The 25,886-nt window shown below is 28.7% G+C and overlaps 1 protein-coding gene across 7 annotated transcripts in view; it reads right to left on the minus strand.

The window, feature by feature from the left end:
• LOC142326149 (ATP-binding cassette sub-family G member 4-like) overlaps positions 1–25,886 on the minus strand; it is a 131,863-nt gene that overhangs the window by 93,900 nt on the left and 12,077 nt on the right. Inside the window, exon 3 of one of the 7 annotated variants that reach the window (XM_075368365.1) lies at positions 2,913–3,009. The exons of the other annotated variants lie outside the window; for them this stretch is intronic. The gene's annotated coding sequence lies outside the window, so the exon portion shown is untranslated. The remainder of the gene's footprint in view (positions 1–2,912; positions 3,010–25,886) is intronic. 7 annotated transcript variants of the gene reach the window in all.

The raw sequence follows: 25,886 nt of genomic DNA on the forward strand, positions 1-25,886 counted from the left end.
AATGAAAGCTATTGCATGTAAAAATAATTATATATAATAAAAAAATAATAATAGTAAAATTTAATTTAAAAATAAAATAAGGTAGCTTTAAAAAAATTATTAATTATCACCTAGAAAGAAATAAAAATCTGAAATAATGAAAAATCATAAAATTTTATTTCAGTAATAAAATGTCATTTCACAATAAATTTCGATAACTAGCCACTTTTTGATAGTTATTTCAACATAAGATTAAACTTAAAATGCATGTATAAATAATTCAATTTTTTTTTTTTGTAAAATATCAATCCTCTTCCTATCAAAACTAAATGTATATTTGTTGTTCTTTGGCTCTTCTCTCTTCGGTTTCGATATGTTAAATTTTTTTTTAAAAGATTATAGCGCTATTAAGAAATGTCTATAATTTTGTTTCTTAAATTATAGAACCCAGACCTAAAATGCAGAAAACGTTTTTGAAAAATTTTATTTTTTATTTATTTTAGCCTCTATTGAAGCTCTATTGTTAAATTTAGAAAAAACTTTACATAAGCAAATTTGTTAAGTTTAACCTATATGTGAATATTTTTATAAAACTTTTCTAAATTTATTCCCCACTAATAAAATATATATATATACTTTAATATATATATGTTCTGTCTGCTTTTTTTTTATTTTGGCTCTCTAACCCTTTTAATTTTTTATATTAAATTTTGTTTTAACCTTTTTAAATTATTTCAAGGGCTATTAAAATTAAGTAGCTTTGGCATTTATATTTTGGACCCTAAATTAGAAGTAAGTTTTTTCATAAAAGTTCTATTTTTTTTTTTGTTAACTTCTTCTATCACTTCTTTATAAATTAATTTTTCTAAATTTTCTCCACAGAAAAGAAGCCCCTAAAATCAAAAATATTTTTATTCGAAAATTGAGAATTTTAATGTCTTTATCTTATTTTGGTATCACGACTTCATCGGCGTAGCCGGAAAAGTCATGTAATACTTTTCCATCATTCTTTTATTTTGCTGGAAGCTATATTGTTTGACTATGTATTGCGTATTTCCATTCTATTTCATACAACTGGTTATTTTGAAGGATTTGAAAGTAAAACTACGCACTTTAGTATTTTTTGTTCTAGCAGAAATAACTGGTTTTTAAATTCCATCAAAAATTATTATCACTTAACAAGAAGTATCGGAAATAATAAAATATGTCGGATAATTTTTCACCCCACAATAATTATGGACGAAGAAATTTTGTAATTTTATTCTTCAATCTTTTTAAAAAAATATATTCTGGTCAGATGCGACTAATTTTAAATTTGTTTTTTTATTAACCGTAAAGTAATTTTTAACTCGTTAAAGGAGTTATAAAAAGTAGGAAATTTTCTTCATCTGAGGTCAGATAAATTAAAAATAATGACAAAATTATTGAAACTAAAAATACTCGACTTACTGGTTTTGCATAACATACTAAATTATATGTTATAAAGCTAAATTTCTGATGACTGTTGATAATTCAGATTTAAAATTATTAATTTTTTAAAATTACATTTTTTATTAATCATGAGGTAACTGAAATTTTCCTTAACTGAAAGGAACATTAAATAATCTTTTTGAACTTTTGTATTAATATTTTAATGCCTTCAGTAAACAAAGATTTATACATTTAGAAAGAATTGTCGAACTTCAGTGGCAATAGGATCCCACATCTGTGTGATACCAGTAGAAATTTTGTCCCTTAGAAGCAGAACATTGAAAAATAAAATGTTTCAAATAATAGAATCTTTCATTTTTGTTAATTAAAGGGAATCTAAGAAGGTAGTGTGAGAGACAAGGATAATGCAACCTCTTAGAAATCAACTATTTTTTTTTTTTTTTTTTTGTTATATAATTAAAGAGAAATAAGTAAACTTGGATGGGCAAGAAGTTTCTACTTTTTAACAAAACTGAATATCTTATTTGTTCCTGAAGTCATCACTTATTTTGAAAAAACGTTCAATTATCATATATTTCAGTTTTTATTAATAAAAGGGAATTACAGTCTCCTAAATTAATTTGGGAACTGAACTTCTTTACCACTATTAATTTTTTACGAATCCCGGAATCTAGTGGGACATTTTCAAAAAGTATTTTGATTCTATTCGAATATTACCACATTTCAATTTTTGTTGATTGAAAGGTTGATTGAAAAGGTTTTGTGGATTGAAAGATGTTCGGTGGCGAGGGCCTCGAACTTCTTCTACGATATTAAAAATTTTACTTGTTTCTACGGTGCACATAATTTAAATAATCTTAAAACTTTTCATCCGTTAATCGGAAGGATTCAAAATCAGCGTTTTACAGTCCGCACCCTCCAAAAATCAAGTGAAGATCCATTCCTTGGACTCGGAGAATCAGGAATCTAATGAACCTAGGATAAACGGGTTTTATTGAAGAAGAATTTATTTTTATTTATATATTAAAATCGGAAGCATTGAGAATGAATGAGGGCACACACGGATGATGGACCATGTGATTCAATAGAATTTGCTAGACATATTGTCCTATTAAGTTTTACGTACACATAATGTACTTACATATATAAAATGTATTCATGTATACATTTTATATATATATAAAATTATAATACTTAGTTTGGTTAGTAATGATATTAATTTAATTTATAATGTAAACCCGCTGGTTTAGACTAATAATTAAATTCGTCACTGCAAAGTAAGCTGATTTTCGAAGTCTAAAGTGTGTATTCTAAAGTTCGAATCCTTGCATATAAATCCATATAAAGGTTCAAACCCATATAAAGGTCTTTATATGGATTTGAATGTCGGTGATTTGATGTCGGTGTTCTTTGGTGGTTGGGTCGTAATTAACCACACGTCTCAGCAGTGGTCCACCTGAATCTGTTCCAGACTACATGTTTACCGGTACATTTATACTTACATTGCACTACATCTGCAGCTACGTCAGGCATGGCAAGCTGGTAACGGTAATTGCATTCGTTTAATCACATACACCCAGCCCAGCGGTAACTGGAAAACTGGTTGGAAAAAACATACAACATATTATCTGATGTAGTTTAAAGTGTACGTGTAACATGTATAATAAATATTTTAGCGGTACTAAAATTCTGATTTTTAAAAAAAAATATTGGTCTGTTAGAAAAATTAGGTATTCTAATTTTATTCATATTAGTTTATTTACATATATTTTTGACAATGTACGAAAAATAAATTAATGATAATAAAAGATTTTAATCTTTTGTTTATTTATAAACAAGTAATTAATAAATATCTAATCATTAAAAACATTTACTAACACAGTCTTGAATTTTTATTTACGCAGATAACTACAGGCTTCAGCTTATTTTAACAGCTACCATAATCTTTTTGAAAATAAATGAATCGTGTTGCAAATAAAAAAATAAAAATTATAAACTAGATTTGGAACGAGAGAAAAAACTTCATCATGGAAAGTAGTAGTAATAGTAATAAAAACAAGACATTCTAAATTAAAATAATATATAAAGCAGCAAAAGTAATCCTTAGCTTCACTGGCAACTACAGTATCTCTCCACGTATTTTGTAAGCTACATTATTTTCCCCACTAAACTTCTCGAATGATTGAACCGATATCAACGATTAATTTCTAGATTGTTTTTTAAAAACTTGAAAGAAGATATTGATAAAGAATTGATCACGATAATGTAAAAATACAATTTAAACTTTTTAAATAACCTAAGTTAATTCGTTTTCTTATTTTTCAATTAATTTTAAAGAAAAATAATATCAGAAAGAAAGACAATTAATATTTCTCCTATAAAAATTGATTCTAATTATATTAATGACGTGAAGGGAAGATTTATGATGCGAATCTAATTATAATTTTACACTGCGTCTATTGATTAAAGTTAGATGTTATCTTCGTAGAAATTCAAGGATATTCAAAAAAATAAAAAATAATTTATACCATATTATTTATAATGAAATAATTTCTGCGATGAAACAATATCAAAATGTAAATAATTAATAAAGCAATTAAGAGCCATTTTTTATTATTAACTAACAAAATTATTTACTATAATTACCTACAAGAGCTTATTTTATTCTACGTTCAAATATTTACAGAACTGTCAGTATCAGACAATAAAGGTAAACTAAAATGCGGGAGAAAGCAGATATTTTTAATCTGTTGTGGACATAATTTGTGAGTGTGTGTAACCGCGCGTGCGCTCGAGTATAAATGTGTGATGTGCGTGTGCCCTTAAAGTTAACTGGTGCTTCAGAAAGAACAAGATCTCAGACTCTACTTAGTCTAAATGGCAGTCTGAAGGTTAACTGGTATGTTCAAAATGTAAACACATAATTCAAAAGAGACGAAAGGAATACATGTGTGTATAGTTTTACAGATATATAGGAGCTTGTAACCCACGTACAGCAGCAGCCTTTGTCTAGTAAACATGAGAGAATATTAATCTCTATAGAAAAAGGACAGTGCTATATAAAGAGTGTGATGAAATCAAAACAAAGAAGAAATAAACGGTTATTTTTTTAACTATCTGTAGCTTGTTTATAAAAGAATGAAATTTATACGGTGATGCGATAAAAATTGCATACAACATTTTTTTCTGTTTTGTTTTTATTAAAATTATAACTTGTTTATTCTTTAAGTGGATTTATTATTTACTTTTATATGAATTTATCTAAAATTTAATACTTTACAAGGTCTTTAGCAATTTTTTTTTGCAGTTTTTCCTCACAAAATTTTAAAATTACTTTATTATGGCTATTTTTTAGTGATATTTTACAGATATTTCACAAAATACATTCAACGTGCAATATAGGAAACAAAAGAAATCTTTAAAACAGAAATCTTGCGCAGTTCTGCGCAAGAAGACTGACTTTTCGTTATAATATTTTGATTACTTTTGAGAAACTATCAACAAGTTTCAACTCACTACTTGACTCATTGCATAATCACTTATGAAAAATACACTATTACACATTCACATAACCTCAACGTTTTTCGACGTTAAGCTGAGTGTAACTCAAGAAAGACTTCATAAAAATCAATTTTCATAAGACTTCAATTTTCATAATTGTCACACGCACAACTTCAGATACACTACTACAGCATATCTAAATTTCAATGTAATTGATTTAGTACCTAGTTTTGGAAATTTTCGAGCCACTAAATATTATACATAGACCCCTCACTCTCTCTCTCTCTCTCTCTCTCTCTATATATATATATATAAACGAAAACCGATTTCAAGTTAATGATATTTTCGTACTTCTCATACCTCAAAACGTAAAGAAAATGTCTCCCCAAATCAGCTGATTTGGAAGCCGAGAGTTCCAGCGTTCAAGTCCTAGTAAAGCCAGTTATTTTTACACGGATTTGAATACTAGATCATGGATACCGGTGTTCTTTGGTGGTTGGGTTTCAATTAATCACACATCTCAGGATTGGTCGAACTGAGAATGTACAAGACTACACTCATACATATCATCCTCATTCATCCTCTGAAGTATTATCTAAACGGTAGTTACCGGAGACTAAACAGGAAAAGAGAGATGAATCTATTATTCAGGAATGAGGTTTGCCTATCTTTTCCCTGGACCATACAACAGTTTTATTCATTTTTCAATTTTGATTATAATCTTGCCATTATATTTATTTTTCGTAATATTGTTTTTTTTTATGTTTAATTTAGTTCAAAAAGATTTTTGCTTGGTAATATTGTGTGTGGGAAACTACGACATTCGAAACTACTGTACCTACACGGAATCGAACCATGAACCTTTTTTCCCTACACGGAGAATACATGAACCTTTCACGTGAAAAGCAGAGATAAAAAATCGCGGCCAGAAAAAAAAAATCATGATTTTTCTTAAGGAAACATTTGATTGTTACCCTGATATTAGGGGAAAAAACAATACTCATTAAAGTTCAGGACTAAGTATGTCTCACGTTCTTATTTGTACTTAACTACAGAAAAGTATAATTCATGATAGAAGTGAATGTAAAAGATACGTGGCTGATGATACTTATATAGCAGTGATACTCACCTTTTTAGCTCCACGATCCCTAAAAGGTAAAAAAAAATATGCAATGAATATTTGGCGACCCTTAACCACAACTTAATGAAATCTAGTTAAAACTATTTAGCTACGTTGACAACGACGGGTATGAACATGCATGTATGAAGTGTAGAAATATGAGCAATTTACAAGTTTCAACATGATGTGTACGTGCTCCTTGCAATTTGGTTTGCTTGCATAACATTCACTGTAAGAGCATCATGTTCAAACATGCATATGATAAGTCTGAACATCTCATGCTCTGAGCAATATAAAAGAGGCGTAAGGGATTGCAGAACGACATTTTAGTTTTGAATTCGAAGCGTGAGTCTGATGCCTTTATTTAAATTTTAAATGGGTATTTTCACTGAAATTAATAATAGTAATAATAATTGAGGTTTCTGTTTTATAGTGTGCGGTAGAACGGTGTAACTGTTTTTTTGTTTTTTTTGGGGTTTTTTTTTTAATAAGATTCCTATGTAAAATAGATAAATTTGTGAAAAAACGAAGTAAGCCATCTACATCCAGTGAACTGACCGGTAAAAAACAAAATTGTACAGGAAAGTTATTTAAATTATGGTTTTACCTCATTGGATGGAAAGCTACAGTGCATTTTTTCTTTCAAATCTTCTCCATGGAAACATGAAGCCATCAAAATCAATTCAACTCTTGGAAACTAAACATCAGGATCATAAAAGCAAACTCTTGGAATTTTTTGAAAGAAAATTACATACTTTGAGAAATCAACAAACTTCTATTTGTAAATCAAGGCATACTGGTAAAAGTACAGTTGAAGCATCTTATCTCATAGCATTAAGAGTAGCTAAGATGTCCAAACCCATACAGAAAACCTCATATTGCCTGCTGCAATTGATATGCTCAGTTTTTTAGTAGGCGTGGAAGATGCAAAAAGTTGAAAAAATTCCGGTTTCTAACAACACAGTATCAAGGCGAATCGATGACATTGCTGCCGATGTTCACGATCACATAATTCAGCAAGTGAGTCCAAGTGATTTTTAGTATTTAATTTGATGAATCAACAGATGTGGCAAACATTTTTCAGTTCTTAGTTTTGTGAGATATGAATGTGATAAAGACCGTTATGATGATAAAATTACCGTTATTGGGGTTCGCATAATCCACGGCAAAATCTTGAAAAACCACTTCACAGTCAATATGTTACAGTGTGGTGTGCGGTTTAAAAGTTCAACATAATTGGCCCGTATTTTTTTGAGGAGTTAAATCGCAGAGTAACAGTAACATCTCATCGATACGTAAACATGTTGAATGAATTTCTGCGACCGAAACTGAATGACTTTCAAGGACATGAAATTTGGTTTCAACAGGATGGTGCCACAGCCCATACGGCGAGAATCGCAATGGATGTTCTACGAGAAACCTTTCCTGGACGTTTGATTTCCCGATGGCGACATTTCTTGGCCAGCGCGTTCACCTTATCTGGCTGTTTGTGATTTTTTGTGGGGGTATCTCTAACATAAAGTCTTCAGCAATCGACCACAGTCAATTGCAGAACTCAAGGAAGCCATTCAACGAGAAATTGAAGCAGTTCCAGAAATGATGATTGAGCGAGCAATGTCAAATTTTAGAATGAGGTTAAGTGAGTGTGTGAGGAGTAACGGAAAACATTTGGACGACATAGTATTCAAATTAAAAAAAATCTATGTAAGTAATTCACTATAAATTGCAAAAATTGATCTTAATTTGATATACTAGATGTTTTAATACTACGAAACAAAGTTTAATTATTACCCCTCAAAAATCGTCAGGTTTATATGCCGGACCCTAAGGTCTGTGTTGCAGAAGTAAACCAACGTGTAATACTGAAAAATATTGTTATCGAGCTTGCTGTAGAGTAAAGAGATTAAAATTAAAAATTTTATTTTTTTAAATTAGAATTTAAAGATTTTAAATATATATATTATATAAGTCATTAATCGTCAAAGTTTAGAAAATTCAGTTGATAAAAACAAGTTAAGGATGGGTTGCTGGACCGGCGACTGGCTTCTTCCTACCTACAAGTCCTACCCCGATACTCTATCATCCCATTTACTGCATTATTTATTATCAGTGTTAACACTAATTCAGACATTCCAATTAGAATTACTTCGCAACTATGTGTTTACGCTTTTTAAACTTTGACGAGTATCGTTTAATTTTATAAAAAAATAAACTATGTTATCTCAAAGCTAATCTGAGAGTTTAGAGTTGAGAATGACGGAAAGAAAAGTAAGGAGATATTGCCATGTATAGTTTGAAAAATATTTATAAATATCAATATTTATTTATTAAAATTTAATTTTCAACATACTTGATGCAACTACACGTCACGTCTGCAACTGATATTTTTAAATCGCAATAAACAATGCAACTACGAACACTACATCAGCTTATCTGTGTGATTAAGATATTAACTTTTTATTTTTATGCTAACTGTTTTTTAACGTCATATAATCAAAACATACACCTCTACGTATTACAAGTGTAGACTTTGACCTCTAATAAACCACCTTATTTATTTTAGTTGTACTCTGATGTAAAGAAAATGACGTAGTAAACATTTTCTAATTGGTTTTCATATATTAGTGAATGAATATTGCCGTTAAACTCAACGTATAACAACATTTTCGGCATAACAAACTGCTTGTACCTCCATGAGGGGGATCTTTTTTATTACCAGCCCCGCCTGTTATTTGAGCGCAATAATTATTGTAAAAAAACTATATTTTTCATTTTTTTAATTTAATGATATGTTGTGTAATCATTAAATATTATAAAATATATCATTAATAAGTGCACCGATTATAATTGACATTTTTTATTAATTTGAATAACACTTATTGATTGATTGTTCCTAATTATAAAATGTTTAACTGTGATAACGTATTGCGCAATTACTTTGTACCAAATTTTAAACGATGTGATAGCATTTTAACCACTTCAATAAATATCAAAAGAGTATACATTTTGGTTTCATATGTGCTAATAATAAATCGTAAGTGAATAAATGCATTGTAAATTATCTATAAAAAAAAATTAAACGAGTGTATCGCTGCGTGGACATACGACGGAAGCGAAGCTTCTTACGCAATATTATATGAATTATTAATGGAGTAAAATAACGTGCAAGTAAAAGTGATCAACTTTTTTACAGTGAAAAGGAGGACGCAAATAACTTAAAGAAAAAATATCGAAAATAAAAGAAACATTTTAACCGTTGCAACAACAATGCAGAATCTCTATAATGTAATAAATGCATAATAAAAACTTTTGTAACATTTTATATTGTAATTATGCTAACATGCCTATTAATTATTATTATTTAAATGAGTACTTTTCCATTAAATGAATATTTGGTGTAATATTAGTGTGTTGAATTGTATATTGTTTATAAAAATTGTTTTTTCAAGAGATAGTTGTGTATGGGTGCCTAAATTAAAAATTTATTAAATACAAAAATACATCATATTATACGCAACGGATCGGATCGGCATTGATGGAATACGGAGATTTACAGATTAGTCATCAAATATCGAAAAGGGCACTTTTCAAGAGAGAATAGAACTTACAAAAGAAGCACTGTTATCCCTCAAGGAGGACGATTGGTCACCTATCCAATATTGAATAAGCAATATGCACAAATGATAAATTTTTTATTAAAAATAAATATGAACTAACAATGAAATACACATATTATAAAAATTATTTATTTACGTAAAATAGAAAAATTTAATCTAAGCCTATGTTACGAAGTTTCGCTTCAATAAAAATTAAGGTTAACTAATTAAGGTTAATTAAATTAATTAATAAAGAGCAAGAACAATATTTGAAAAAGTAAGTACTTATGGCGGGACAGTAATATAAGATTTTCCCGTGAGTTCAGATTGTTTACAAGAAGATAGAACTAAAAAAATAAGATTTTAATATTGTGCTAATCTACATAATTTACGTATATAGAATGTACTAAGTAATATTTACAAATAAACAGAATTGAGCGGTAACATAACATTCAGTAAGTGTTTGAATAACAAGTTATCTTATTCTCGCTTATCTTACATTAATATTAGTATTTTTGAGTAACGTACTTTAAACTTTGATCTGTATTTACTAAAATATTAAAGAGAAAACACGTATATTATTTATGTAATGTGTTTTGAATATAACACAATCTGTGGGTAATATCTCGCACATAACATTTAATAAAGCACAATAATAAAAATAACGATTTAATAAGTACTAAAAATAATAAATTTCCTTATTCCGATAATAGTAGACACAACATTGGTCCAGTTTTAAATTTTACTTTATTTTTTATATTTGATCGCATAATTGTCCTTCCTGAAACTCAATAATAATTTTAGAAAAAATAATCATAAAGTAACTGATAGAACAAAACTATTATTCTACAAGTAATTACGCAATGAAATATTATAAAAAATAACAGATATAGCACGGGATCTATATTTCATGAGTGTTGATAAATCATGCAACAAATAAAGCAAGTTATCTTCTTTGTAATGTTGTAATTAATCGTAACATTTAATTAGAAATAAAATTTTTTAAAAAGTCAGTAAATAATAGAAAAGCTCTTTTAATTTTTTTTCCGGTAGATAAACATAATACCAAGCAAATTCTAATCACTTCTATTATGAAACTTATTTACTCTTATGAATGCATTACAATATAAGTATTACTACGAGGCCTGTTCAAAAAGAGATCAATTTGAGAAAAAGAACCCATATGCAATAGTTATCCGCCTTGGAGATTTGTATAGGGAAATTCTTTATTAACACTTTACATTATTCGTACAACGCTACCTTTAGTTTTAATAGTGTAATAATACTAATATAAGGGTGATTCAAAAAAGACTTTACAACTTTAAAAGTATATAAAAATTTATTGAGATAACTTACAGATTCGATTGAAGTCTCGTTTCATAAAAAACCACATCAAGTTTGTCAGTCGGGCGTTATCTGTGCAGCTGCGGCGTTAATTCGAAGTCTCAGCTCAATAAGATCAGCAGGTAGATGTGATACATAAACCCGATCTTTAATGAAATCCCACAAGGAAAGATCTAGCAGGATCAAATCTGAGGAGCGAGGTGGCCATGTAACTGGGCCTTCACTACCAATCCACCGACCTAGCAATCGAATATCAAGAAATCTTACTCCTATAAATACAATTGAGAATTGAATTTTTAATCATTTTTTATTTATTGTTATTCCTGTTATTAAAGGAAATAAGTGAATAATTCAAACTTCTAGGCGGTAGTAAGGTGGTGCCCCGTCTTGCTGATAGTAATGGCGTCCATCTTGATCATCATCGTCTAACTAAAACATCAGCAGATCAACGATACCATTTGCGGTTGCCTCCTGGAAGAAGAACGGGCCGCACAGTCTTTTTTTGTTGGGGCCACAAAAAAAATTCACCTTAGGACTATCTCAAATGTGCTGCAAACTTTCATTAGGGTTTTCACTACCCCATATTTGGCAGTTACGGATGTTCATCTTTCCTCTGATGTAAAACGTTGATTTATTACTAAAAATTACACTGTCTGAAAATGTATCGTTATTTGCAATTTATCCATCATTTCCACACAAAACTGCTGCTGAGAAACTTTGTTGTCATCTGTAATGTATTGAACCACTGTTATTTCTTATGATTTTAAGTGCAACCGTTTACGTAATACGCGTCAAACAGTAGTTTGTGGAATGCCAGTTTTATGTGACGCACGTCGAGTTGATTTCTTCGGACGAGGTGCAAAGCTTTCTCTGAGTTGTTCCACAGCAGCTTCAGGGACGCGTTAGGCATCTTGGTGAGTTTGTATGTTTAACAGAACAACCTTTCTCAACGAATGCTTGGCGCCAAGAGTAAATTGTGTGCCTGGTAGGAGGCTTCCTACCGTACCCTCTACGGATATTACGTTGAACTGCAGTTTTGGTTTGCTTGGAATTTCTCCCGCCACCACCCTATTCGGTCGCCCTAAAGAATAAGACCGAATGAATGTCTGTGCCACAAACAGCTACTGAGCCTCGAAACAGTTTAGCGACCAGTGTCCTAACTAGCTCCTAGAGCTAACCTAAAAGCGTGAGCAGAATAAGCGTGGTACCATCCACTACTCGCTTGCGTGTCCCACCGCCCACTCGTCATATATCACTAAACTGGGTAGGCGCACCCGTGAACTACTAAAACATATATGACTATCGATAATTAAATTTATTTCGTCAAAGAAGCAATTCGCTGCCACGCCTAGGACGCTGAATGCCAGCAGGTACCTGTCCACCATTAAAGCGCATGGTACCTTAATCTGGCTGGTAGCCAGCCATATCTCTCGGCTAGCTTTCTACAGCAATGCGGTAGGAGACTTTTCCCTTAAGCAAAACTACTGATGCCGGTTGAACAAAGCAACCGCATCAAAGAACTCCCACACGGTCCGACAATGCGGCACTCGCCACATTGACTAGCAGCTTGTAAGTGGCCAATTTTCCACTTGACCTCTAAGTTCCAGGGTGGCCTGAGTTCTGGGCCACCCAAAAGCTGGGCAGTCGAACATCATGTGTTCGTTCGACTGGACCTCCCCCCAGACGCACAGCTCATCAGCTGCCAGGTGGAACCGAAACAAATATTGGTTTAAATTTACATGTTTGGAGAGTGCTCTCCAACCAGGGCGAGTCAGCCCTGGTTTAAAACTTTAAAACTTTCCCGTTTTAAAGGGCAACGGGAGTTGCCCTTTAAAACGATGAAGAGGCATACCATCCCCCCAGATTCTGTATAAATCTGTACAAGGACCTTCCCTTAGTCGTGGCGTGCCATTCTTGCTGCCATGCTTCCATCCATTGAACTGCAGATGCTGACTGCAAATCCTGAAACCAAAACACACAGCGAGCTCGATCCGCACCCACAAATATATCCCATTTTAACAACACTGAAAACAGAACTGGCGGCCGAATTCGATAATTATAATCAACTACGTGAGTCAAAACTTGGTGTTCTTTTCTATTAAATCCACATCTGTAAGTTATCTAAACAAAATTTCATATGCTTTTAAAGTTGAAAAGTACTTTTTGAATCACTCAGTATAATTATTACTTATGGGTGGCTTGAATAAGGGTATAATTTCAGTGTGAAAGATTTTCTCACCGAAAAAGGTGAAGAGTATTAAAAAATAATGTTTTTGTATTAAATTTTGAGTTTAATTAAGAAAGAACATATACACTAAGATACTTATTAAAAATTTAAAAAAAATGGGGGAAATGTATAAACAATAGTATTATAAGTGATTTAATCATTTAAAATTAAATACAATAGCAATCTAAGAAAATGAAAAACATTCCCTTTATTTTATAAGGATCACATTGAAATAAGTTAAATCATTGTTTGGATCCACGTAAAATGTCAGAAAAGGTGAGAACGTGTAAAATTTAATGTTACATAATTTTTACTGTAAAACAAGCATCATATTACATTAAAATATATGTAAGGTGAAAATTAATCGAGGAAACAAAATAAAACGCGTTGTTAGCCAAGAACCTTTAGAATGATCAAAATACGACGAAAATATTTTGAAAAATTCAAGAAGATGAGATGAGGTATTGAAGTACGATTATGAGTGGAAACCAGAATATAATCTTCAAGATCAACAATTATATGCTCGCACGCACATACGTATATCAGCCTGGATTCAGCAGTGATTTGAATAGTTTGTAGTTATTCTTCATTTCTTCTTGTTCTATCCCTATTTTTTAAGATCAAAATATTTATTACATCCTATTTTATCGATTATCTACTTCATAAATTCCACTCTTTACAACTTCTATAGTTTTTATCATTTATAATCCCTTTGTTATTAACTAATTTAATAAAAAATACCTAACTAACCAACCTAGCTCGTCTCTTTACAAAATTCCGTCATAAATTTCTTTTCTCACTTATTTTTTTTTAAGACTTCATTTCTATTTCATCAACTCATCTAATTTTCAAAATTTTCTTACAACACCACATTACACCACATTCTTTACATTTCTGTTTTTTTCCAATTGTCCATATTTCACAACCATAAAACACTAAAGTTCATCATATAAACATAGGTTCAGAAATGCTTTATTAGTGAGTCGGCTGACAAAAGTTTCGTCCTAATTTCACTTATTTCCACTTACCATTCCCTTATTTAAATTCTATTGCTGTTTAAATACCACACAAAATACTTAATTCTTTGGGGTCAATTGCAGTATTGCACACTTATAAAACACATTATTTCAAACAACTTTAAATAAAATCAATTTTTAATTATCTTTTTTTTTTGTTTTCAGTCATTTAAATGGTTTGATGTAGCTTTCCAAGCTACAAACCATTCTGCATCCTACAACCCTAATAATTTGTTTTACATATTCCAAACGTTGCCTGCCTGCACAATTTTTCCCATCTACCTGTCCCTCCAGTATCAAAACGACTATTCCAGGGATTCCTTAATATGTGGCTTATAAATTTGTCTCTTCTTTTTACTATATTTTTAAATCCTTCTTTCTTCATCAATTTGTCGCAATACCTCGTTATTTGTCACTTTCCACCCATCTGATTTTTAACATTCTCCTACAGCACCACATTTCAAAAGCTTCCTAATCTTTTCTTCTCAGAAACTCCGATCGTCCAAATTTCACTTCCATATAAAGCTACGCTCCAAACATATACTTTCAAAACGATTTTCCTGAAGTTTAAATTAATTTTTTATGTAAGCAAATTATATTTCTGACTGAAAGCTCGTATCGCCTTTGCTATTCGGCATTATATGTCGCTCCTGGTTCGTCCATCTTTAGTAATTCTACTTCCCAAATAACAAAATTCTTCTACCTCGATAATCATTTCTCTTCCTCTTTTTATATTCCGTGGTCCATCTATATTATTTTTATTACATTTCATTACTTTCGTTTCGAGAGCTCAGTTAAGGTTTAGGTTTTAGGTGATTTAAAAAGTGTAGGAATTTCTCAATTCGATTTGTAATTTCTTAATGATTTTTTCATGCTTTATTCACTACTAAATGCGATTTTGATTATTCTTTCATGTTTTATTCAGAACGAAGTTCCTCCAGCAATCCTGTAGTAAGGTAGTAAGGTTTTTCTAGATTACTTAAAAGGAAAATTTTGTCAATGTAAAAATTATAATATTATTTGAACAATTTGAAACTATTTTTTATTCATTAGTTTACACCATTATTTAACGTTTAATTGATGTAGCGGACTGAATAGCTAAAATCATTGTGATTTTAAATTATTTTCAACGTGAAACTTCAAGAAAATTAATTGAAAAACATAATATATGTAAAGAAAATAATATTAGCCTACGTATTTCCTATTCCACGTTGACTTTACACACGCTCGTAGTATTTATTTAACGCCTTTTCTCTAAATTTGTTTTTATCAAAAAAAAGTTTTTGTTTTTAATATTCCTGTATCCGTTACTATTATTACAAAGTAAAAAAATTTGAACAGAGTAAAAAAATCTATCTGAAGAAACTGTTTTTACATAGCCATTGATATGGTTATGTAATTATTAATTTTAAAGTGTATGCACAATTCAAGATAATTACTGGCCCTAAGTAACCAATAAAATAAAATAAAAATTAATAAATGTCCCACTTTTGTATTCTTCCACTTCAGACTGTTCGTCACATAATACGCATTTAGAAAGGGAAATAACAAAATCTTAATTCGATTATGATTACAATGGAATAATTAAATTATTGTTTTATTTAAAAATTATTTTTAAGTTATTTTACTGTTCTAATTTACTTATTTTGAATGATATGTGATATAATGAAACACATTGTGAAATATTATTACATTAAAGGTCTGTTTTTGTAAAATTACATTGTTGTTTAAATCTTATCAAATGGGTATATGATTTTCATTGAAGTACTTCATTCAACATACTATCACATATAAAACAATTTTATCTCTGAATTATTATAAATGTTTTATGAACAAACTAGGATCTTTTTAAAAACATAGTATTATAATAATTCAACTTCCAATTTTTAACTCAATTGTGTGCTCTTTTTATTACAAAATAAACACAGATGTTATAAATATTAAAGTAACTATATTTCATTTGCAGTATATAAATTTCACTAGAGTTTTTTACTAGAGTTCTAATGAAATTCATATCATCCACACTTACATTAAGTAGTACGCTATTTCAAAAGATAAAATTCAACATAATTTATTTTTATTATTAGATTGTAATTGACGAGTACTATCAAACGACATTATGTATTTGTATTTTCATTTTATGTTCAACAACTGCATTGTTGAACAGCGATACAAAACACTAACGACACATATATAATCCACAATATATGGCTATATAAAGAGTGTTGACAAAGTATGAGAACCCTTAAATAACCCTTAAATAACTTTTCTGCAGTTAAACATAGAAAAATTAAATGGTAAATTTCATTTGGCATTCTAACTTTTAAATAAAATTATAATTTAATTACTCCATTGTAATCATAATCAAATTAAGTTTTAGTTATCTCACTTTCTAAATGTATACTATATGCTCTAATTTAAGTTATCTAGAAAAAAGTTTTACGGAACTATTGAAGAAACTTCATTCTTAAAAAAATGAAAGAATGATCAAAATCATTGCATTTAATAGAGAGTAAACCATGAAAAAACATAAATGACATACAGATCGAATTGAGAAACTCCTACATTTTTTAAATCATCTAAAGCCTAAATCTAACTGGGATCTTGTAACATCTAAAAGTAGCTGTAAAAACTGTTTAGCAATAATGTTCTCTCTCTCTCTCTCTTTTTTTCCTGTTTAGCCTCCGGTAACTACCGTTTAGATAATTCTTCAGAGGATGAATGAGGATGATATGTGTGAGTGTAAATGAAGTGTAGTCTTGTACACTTCAAGACTAAATCTCAGTTTGACCATTCCTGAGATGTGTGGTTAATTGAAACCCAACCACCAAAGAACACCGGTATCCACGATCTAGTATTCAAATCCATATAAAAATAACTGGCTTTACTAGGACTTGAACGCTGTAACTCTCGACTTCCAAATCAGCTGATTTGGGAAGACGCGTTAACCACTAGACCAACCCGGTGGGTTTAGCAATAATGTTAATAAACAATTAACAAACATTTTAGCTTTTGAGAATAAATTAAAAAAAGAACACTAAAAATAAAGATAATACATTTTCATGTTTACTTTAAGTAATGACTTTTTAAGAATTGTAAGTAAATTAAAACTGAACTCCTAGTTTTTAATACAGCATCAAATTCAAAACTGAAAATTAAAAGAATTAAAAAGTATAATTTTATTTTTTTAAAGTTTTTTTTTTAATTTGGTTTTATACATTATTAAAAATATTGAAAAAATAATATTGATTTTAACAGTTTTTTTTTTTAATTTTATCGTTTTTAATTATGGCTATGCTTATGATAAACACTGTTTGAATGAGATGTAGCTGCTAATATGGAATATTAGTAAAGAAGAAAACCTACCTCTTGATAAAAATAAGAAAAAAAGATTGTATAAAGATATAACTTCTGAATGTGAACTAAGTCTCTTTGGAATGTGGAAATAATTAAATTCCAGTAAAACCTGAGAGACAACATAGAATAAAAACATTATGTAATTTGTTATTTGAACATTAAAGTGAGACTTCAAAAACAAGTTTCTTCAAGTTTGCAAGATGAGAAATTATCAAGAGATTCTGTGGAACAACATTCATGTCTATTGACAGTGCATGGAACTGTGCCGACTAGAGCTTAAAAAAAAAATATAGAAAAATAAATAAACAGCTGGTAGATCAAACAGCCATTTAAAAATTATCTTTAATATGACTCATCGATGAAGATACTTTTAATCTACAATTAACCTGTTTTCTAAGGCATATTGGACAATACATAACTTGATAATAATTTATTACTTTTAATTTTTTAAATAATAAAATTAAAATAAAAAATATAAAGAAATAGAATATACAAAATATACAAAAAAATTAATTAAAATAAAAAAATGTAACACATCAAGGAATTTTCACAATTGTTTCAGAGGAAATTAAAAAAAAGTTAATCTTTCTTTTATAAAATAATGAGGTACATAATAAACAATGTAATTTATTTTCTATTTTAATAAGAACTTATCTTCGAATAAATAACTTTACATCATAACACTATTAATACGAAACATTAAATAATTTCTTACGTGATAATTATAACATAGCTTAATTGGTATTAAAATGAATAGAATTACTTGATTATATATTAAAAAAATGTAAATTTTTATAATTATGCAAACTAGTTAATTATCATACAATAGTGCTGTAGAACACATTCATTTATTTGTTTACTTATTTAGTATTCTTAAAATGCTATTATGACATCATATTCTGTTATTATTTTTATAAAATGTATCAGTTAACTGGTTTTATGAACAGTATAATTAATAGTAATTTTTATTCGACAATCTGACTTTTACCAGTAAAAAGTAATCTTACATATGGTACCATACAACTATATATTAATATCATCTGAAAATTTGCCAACTACAACCAGTTGAATGTAGCAGTTTAAGTATAAAGAATGATTAATGAATTTCTTAAAATATTATGTAATAATGAACATGCTTTTTTAAACTGAGTTGACACAGCCTTGTCCCACATCAATCTTTAGTATTATTTATAAATATTAGAATATGGCTTAGTTATTGCTTCATTTTACAATTATAATAATTTATTTTTATTATTAGATGATTAAAAAATTTCTGAATGATTTCAGACACACTGACGTGTTCTTATAAATTACTCAATATCGATAATTTTTTAACATATTTTAGTTATAAAAATGATTTAACCATGTTATAGTTTATATTAACAAAACAAAAAGAGAAAATATTTTAAAACTACAAATTAATAATTATTTGTTTAGGTGGTTTAAAAATTTATTAAAATAGCTTATATTTGATATATAATTTTTCAATTTATCATTATTATTATAAAACTCTTTATTAATGATATAATGTGGACTAAACAAATGTGCAATGAAATAAGCAGCAAAAATGATTAGACTGATTATAATAACTGAGAATTTTGAAGAAGAATCAGTTTTCAGAAAAACAAAAACAAAACTTTAGTATCACAATTTAGAAATTATGAAAATAATATAAATACATGGTGGTGATCCCAATCATACAAGAATTATTTCTTACAGATTTGATAAAAATGATCAAAAGCTTTACATACATTATAAATATTTTATCACATATATACACATAATCATATATATTTGTTTGTGATTTATCATTAAAAAAGGTTGTAAAATTTTTGTTTAATCTTCTATAAATAGATAAGGTTATTTTTCTACAATAGACTTTTACTTATGATATCAGCCAGCCACTCATATAAATAGTTTTAAATAAAGTATAAGTTAAATAATTTTTATTTGTAAAGTGTTACTCATCAAAACAAGAGATAAATATAAAAAATACAAAAAAAATAAATATAAATATAAATAAAAAATATAAAAAAATACAAGACTGCCAAAAAAAATCGCTCTTTAAAACACTGCTCTTTAATAAAGAATAATTATTAATATTGTATAATTAAAGACCACGCGGGTGAAAATTTTGTGTATATAGTAAAATTTTTATGTATATAAATTTTGTATATAATTTTTATGTATATAGTATAATAATTTTTCCAATTTTGTAAATTTATTTAAACATACATATATATATTTATATAGCTTTTGACAATCCTGGAAACATAAGTATTCCAACACGAGATCACACATCGAAATCGGTTTAGCTGTTGAACTGCTACAGTGGGACAAACATACATACATACAAACACCTTAAATACTTTACACTACTTTTTGGGTAGTCGTGTAATATGAAAGCTCAGTTAATGTGCAAGATGGTGATGAATTACAAGACCGGCAGGTAAGCTCAGAGAACATCAATATAAATGCAGATCCATGTATTTAGCTGTGTTGCTGTTTAGGAAATGTATCTACATTGTGAACAATGATTGAAGACACTTGCTATTATCAGTTAATATTGTCAACCAACTCCCTGTGAAATATGAGAATTGAAAATTCATAAAACTTTGTCGCTTGATATTGATCTAACAAATGAATATGCATCACACTGTGGCAAAATTTGTGATGTGGCTGCTAACCAAGAAACAAAAGCACAATGTTGCCTATTGGGAACATTTAAATAATATAATAAGAAAAGAAAATTTTCTAAGTGTTACAGCAGGTGACAAGATGTGGTCATACAATTTCCACATAGAAAAAAGTAGAATGCAGTGATTTCAGAGATGGAAAAATAATCACTCAACCAAAAAATAAACTCACTCTAAAACCATGGCCATGTTGCCTTCATAAACTTGTTGTTCATTAGTTCAACAGGTAACAAAGAGTCTTATTTAATAGTGAAGCAGAGTTTGTAATAGAAAATGAAAAAGAAACAGCTGGAGGAATGAAATACCAATTGATGGACGCTTTATTTATTCAGGTGATATTCCTTATTAAAGAGTTTTTTGCAGAATACACCATTGCTCAACCTTCTTTCCCTCTAAAATTTGCAGACTTCTTTTAAACCAAAATCAACTTTGAAAGGGTATCATAAAATGATACCTTTAAAAAGTAATTTCTTAATTAGATTATTTCTAAAAGAATAATAAAAAAAGATTTTTTAATGGTAAAGAACATTGCTGCAATATCTATGTTTTACAGTACATAGATTTTTGCCATAGTTCAACTATGACAAAAAAACTGGGAAATGTATTAATAATGAAAGGAAGAACTTTGTAGACAAAACAAAATAATAAATCAAATAAATGTTAATCACCAAATAAGTCTTTTTTTGAAATAACTTTCATTTTTTTATGGAGAACCCTTCCACAAGGTAAAAACTATAGAAAAACACAAAAACTATATTAAAATTAATAACTGATAATGTCTTCTGTAGTACATAGTCTATGTTGAAATTAAAAGATTGGTGTAGAATAGAGAGGTGAATAGCCCCATTTGAATACTGTTTTTGCTTTTGGATACTTATTATTTAAAAATTTTAAATTAATGCAAAAAATTATTTAATGAAGCTGAGTACTTATTTTTAATTGCCGTGAAAAATTATTTGTATTAAAAATAAAAAACGATTACTTATTAATCTTTGAAATCATTGACATATTTATTTTATAATTATTATTAACACTAATTGTCAGTGAACTGGATCATTTTAAAAACATTAGCAATGAATTCATGCACTTAATTTTTGAAAATAAAAAAACATTTGTAAAAAAAGTCCATTTAAATAATTTTGGCAACCTTCAGTTTCATAAAAATAACATCCTTTAGATGACACATTTTACTGTATGCATTGCTAAGCTGCTGCATAATTCACTCATCACTCTTTGCATCATCTCCACAGGAATTGATTAATTTCTTGTTTCTTTAATATTTCAATTCCTGAATGCTTGAGTTTACAAATGCCTTCATTAAAAAAAAGTCTAAGGTCAACTACATAAGTTACCCAACTACATCACATTCTCATATTAAGAGACAGATTAATATAAGTAGGAAAAAATGTAGCCAGAATGTCTTTGGTATGCTTATAATGTAGCATATCTTGTTAAAAAAATGATAGTGAATGCCAAGTGAGTTCTGGAATTGAAATATTGGCTAATAAATGAACATAACAAACATGCTTTAATAATATTGACAGCCTTTCTCTACCACCTCAAAAATGAAAGGTCCATTAATTCCACAGGAAAAGGTCATTTAGCATACAGTAACTTTGGAATTATGAAGTACTGTCATATGAAATGCTACTACTTTGGTGAGGCATCATAAATTAAAATTTTGTTTATTAACAAATCTGATGTATGAAAATCAGCTTTATCGCTCATTTATGAGTTGTTTACTAGTTCATAGTATTTATTAATCAATTGTAAAAAAATTTCTTATAAAGATTAGGTTAATTTTCATAGTCTTGTCTATGCGGTGGAGTAGTGTCTCAAATTTTCTAGAGATGGATCTTTATATAAAATGTATCAGAAACTGATTCAGACAGCTTGAGTAATACAAAATGACATAGACTTTGTTCAGTAGCCTCTCTCATTGAAACTACATCCTTGGGTGTATTATTGTATTTACATTGCAGATTTTCATCAAAAAAATAATCTTAATGTAGCTTCAAAATTTTGAATCCAGATCTTGAGAGCATAGACTGATGGAACAAGTCAATCACAATAAATATTGAACTGCCTTTGAAATTCATGCTGAGCATTCACAAAACTATAACCATTTTTATAAATGTACGTGAATGCACTCTTGGCAAACATGTGTTTCCCTTTATTTTTCTCCTTAATGACATTTTTACTTATATATTTCTCAAAAATATTTAAATTTAATTATTTTTTAATTTCTTCATTTACTTAATTTTATTATTTTTTCATTCCATTTATAATTTTTACATTTTAATAATTTCATTCTTTATTTTAAAAAAAAGTAAAAACTGATTTTTTTAGATTTGTGGCCCAATCCTATCCATATCATCTGCATCATCATTGTCTGATGACTGAAATTCAGTGGATATTGTCATTGTTTTCTCTAACATTGTTAGCTATTCTAAACATTTTTGTTCACATGTTGGCAACTCTTTCTATCACACAATAATTCTGTTCTATTTTTAAGGGGTATTTTTTTCAGTTTTGCTTCCAATATTCAACTGGCAATTCAGATAATTTTTTCACCTATCTATTTTATTATATTTGCCAACATGATAAATTCTTTCGCAAACTCACTTCATTTTTGAACCAATCATTTCAATCGGGTTCAATTCAGAGGTAGTACGGTAGCAATCTTAATTCGTTGTGATCCAGTCCTCCATTATTTTGATTAATTAGCGGTAGTATTCAATCTTACTAATTCCTACAATTCACTTTTAATATATCTGAATACGAAATATTTCTTTTTTGTAATCATTCTTAGTTCTTTTCTTCTGCAATTTGAATTCGACGCCTTGTGTAATTTTACGTTATGATAACGAGCGTTATCAATTACCAAAATTGAACGAGATGGAAAGTTTAGAACTAACCTTTTTGTTTCCAACCATTTTTCATAAATTTCAGAATTAGTGTTCTTCCGATATTTTACAACCTTTTGGCCCAATTTAAGAATCAAAAATGCATTCAGAATTTCTACTGATCACCGTTGGTGTACAAAAATATCAGCTTTAATTTTTGGATGCGAATCTTTTAGCCATTACGTATTAGAAGCATCTGTCCAACTATAACATTTTACGTGTGTTGAGTGAAGGTATGACTTGTCTGAAATAACAATCGTCTTCCTTCCTCCTGATGAGTTTTCATAGTTTTAAGTAATTTAGTCACTTAAACGTGTATCATGTTTTTCTATCAAAATTTTCCTATTAGTTTCCGTCTTCTTCCATCTAACATTCATAACTCTCTCAATTTTCCGTGAAAAGCTTCTTGTGTGGAATTTTTCTGCAGATTTGAGGGTTCTGTTCGTAAAACCGCTAATAACTTATTTAATATCTTATGCCGTTTATGAAAATTGTGAACAATAATTCATAATGCACATGTCTAGAAGTTTAATTCAATCTTTTAAGAGATTTTCCGAGCGTACTGAAATTTTCTGAAATGTTTAGAAATTTCTTAATGTAGAACTCACTTATTCGCTTATAAAAAAACTAGATAAGTATAGATAACTAATTGTTTGATAAATGATTCTCTAATACAAACATAACTCTTTTTTATTCTCCGGGATGACCGTTAGATATTGCTTCAGAGGATGAGATGAAATGGCAATCTTGTTTCCTGACCGCGCTTCGAACCAGAAATTCGAATACTAACATAAATTACTTGTACAGAAAAATAATTTTAAACCATTTCAACTAGATGACTATTTGTAAAGGATATATATTGAATCTTGATCTACTCCTCTGCAATTGATATCTCAAGCAGATTCTAATCTCTCAATTTTTCGGTGCTCAAAGAAGATTTACCCGATGATTAATAAGTAAAAAGTATGTGTTAGCTTCACACTAATTACTTACTTTTACACTAAGTAGAAGTACATTACTTCTTTTACTTTTACATTTACTACTTTTACATTACTTTTACAGAAGTAGAATACTATTTTGGAATTATTCAAAATGTTTATTAATGATTTAAATAAGAGCATTTTTGTGTTTATTATTAACGGATTATAGCGGTTGAAGAAAAGAGCATATGTCCTTCAATAATCATTAATATGACACATTTTTCCCTTTTAAAATTACGTTTAATCAGTTTGTTTAATTACAATAATGAAAATAATATAAATTTTGTATTTTAATATACAGAGTGATTCACAAAGACGATAAAAAAATTTTAGAACATGTTCTATTGAAAATAAAAAAGGTTTGGAAACGCTACGTTAGAGAGTATCGGCTGACGAAAGATTTCGCCTGATTTGTATGCCTTCGGTAAAATTAATTCTGACTGTAATTCTTGGGACCTAAATTAAAGGAATAAATTTAATGGTTTTATATGAAACCTAGCCTAATACATTGAAAAAAAATAGGTCCTAGAATTGTATTTTTAGTAGTTTTTAAGAAATCTGAGATAAAAGACAAAAGACTGGGGTCGAAAAACACACTATTTATATTTAACGTATAATAACTTTGTTAAATAGTTAATAAACAATAGTTAAAAAGTTTTAATCTAAACTTCTAGAGAATTTGATTCTGAGTAAAATGGTATAAATAAAGTTTACAGAAACTAAATACAAACGTAAGAATTTCTACGTTTATTAAAAACAAAACATATCAAAATATGGCAAATTATCTAGGTAATAAACAAAAAAAAAAAATTAGAATTGTAAAACAAAAGAGTTAAATATTTTAGAAAAATAGACAATCTAGATTAAAAATCAATCAAATACAACTCATCAGTAAAACAGTTTATTCGGAATGTTTAATGGTAGCTAATAATTAATTTTATCTGAATTTTTTTGAAGCAATCTCATAAGTTGGCAGACCAACATTCTTACACGTTCGAATTTAGTTTCTGTGGACTTCACTCATACCATTTTATTTGTTTTTACACATTTAACAAAGTTATTTTACGCCAAACATAAAATAGTTTGTTTTTCAACTCCAATCTTTTGTCTCAGATTTATCAAAAAATATTAAAAATACAGTTCTGAGAACAATTTTTTATTTAAAATTTTTTAGACCAGATTTCATATAAAACCACTAAATTTACTCTTTAAATTGGGTCCCAAGAATTACAGTCTTAATTTTACCGAAGGCGTACAAGTCAGAGCGAAATCTTTGCCGACCGATACTTTCTAACGAAGCTTTTCCGAACTTATGTTAATATGAACTTTCTTCTTTATTTTCACCAGTAGAGTATGTCCTGAAATTTAGTTACATTCTTGCTGAACCATTCTACACAGAGTAGAATATAAGGGATAAATATAAGGAATGCTGGTTTGTTTTTTAGGTTGTTCAGATAAAAGATATATTTCCTAGTGAAAATGTATATTAAAAAATTTTGATAAAAGATTCATACACAATAGAAAAGTTTTATCAACTAAAAAAAAAAAAAAAAATTAATTAAAAATAGAGAAATTAGTTTTATGTTTAATATAAATTTCTGAGAAAGGGTTCAATGTTTAATAAAAAATCGTAATAAGTGTGGATAAGTGGATTACGAAAATATATTGAATGTCATTATAGTGCCGACAATAAGCTATGCAGTTTTACAGACCATCTCGACTGAGTTAAAGCA

Source organism: Lycorma delicatula, chromosome 6 (genome assembly GCF_047948215.1).
Source record: "Lycorma delicatula isolate Av1 chromosome 6, ASM4794821v1, whole genome shotgun sequence".
NCBI classification, from domain to species: Eukaryota; Metazoa; Arthropoda; class Insecta; order Hemiptera; family Fulgoridae; genus Lycorma; species Lycorma delicatula.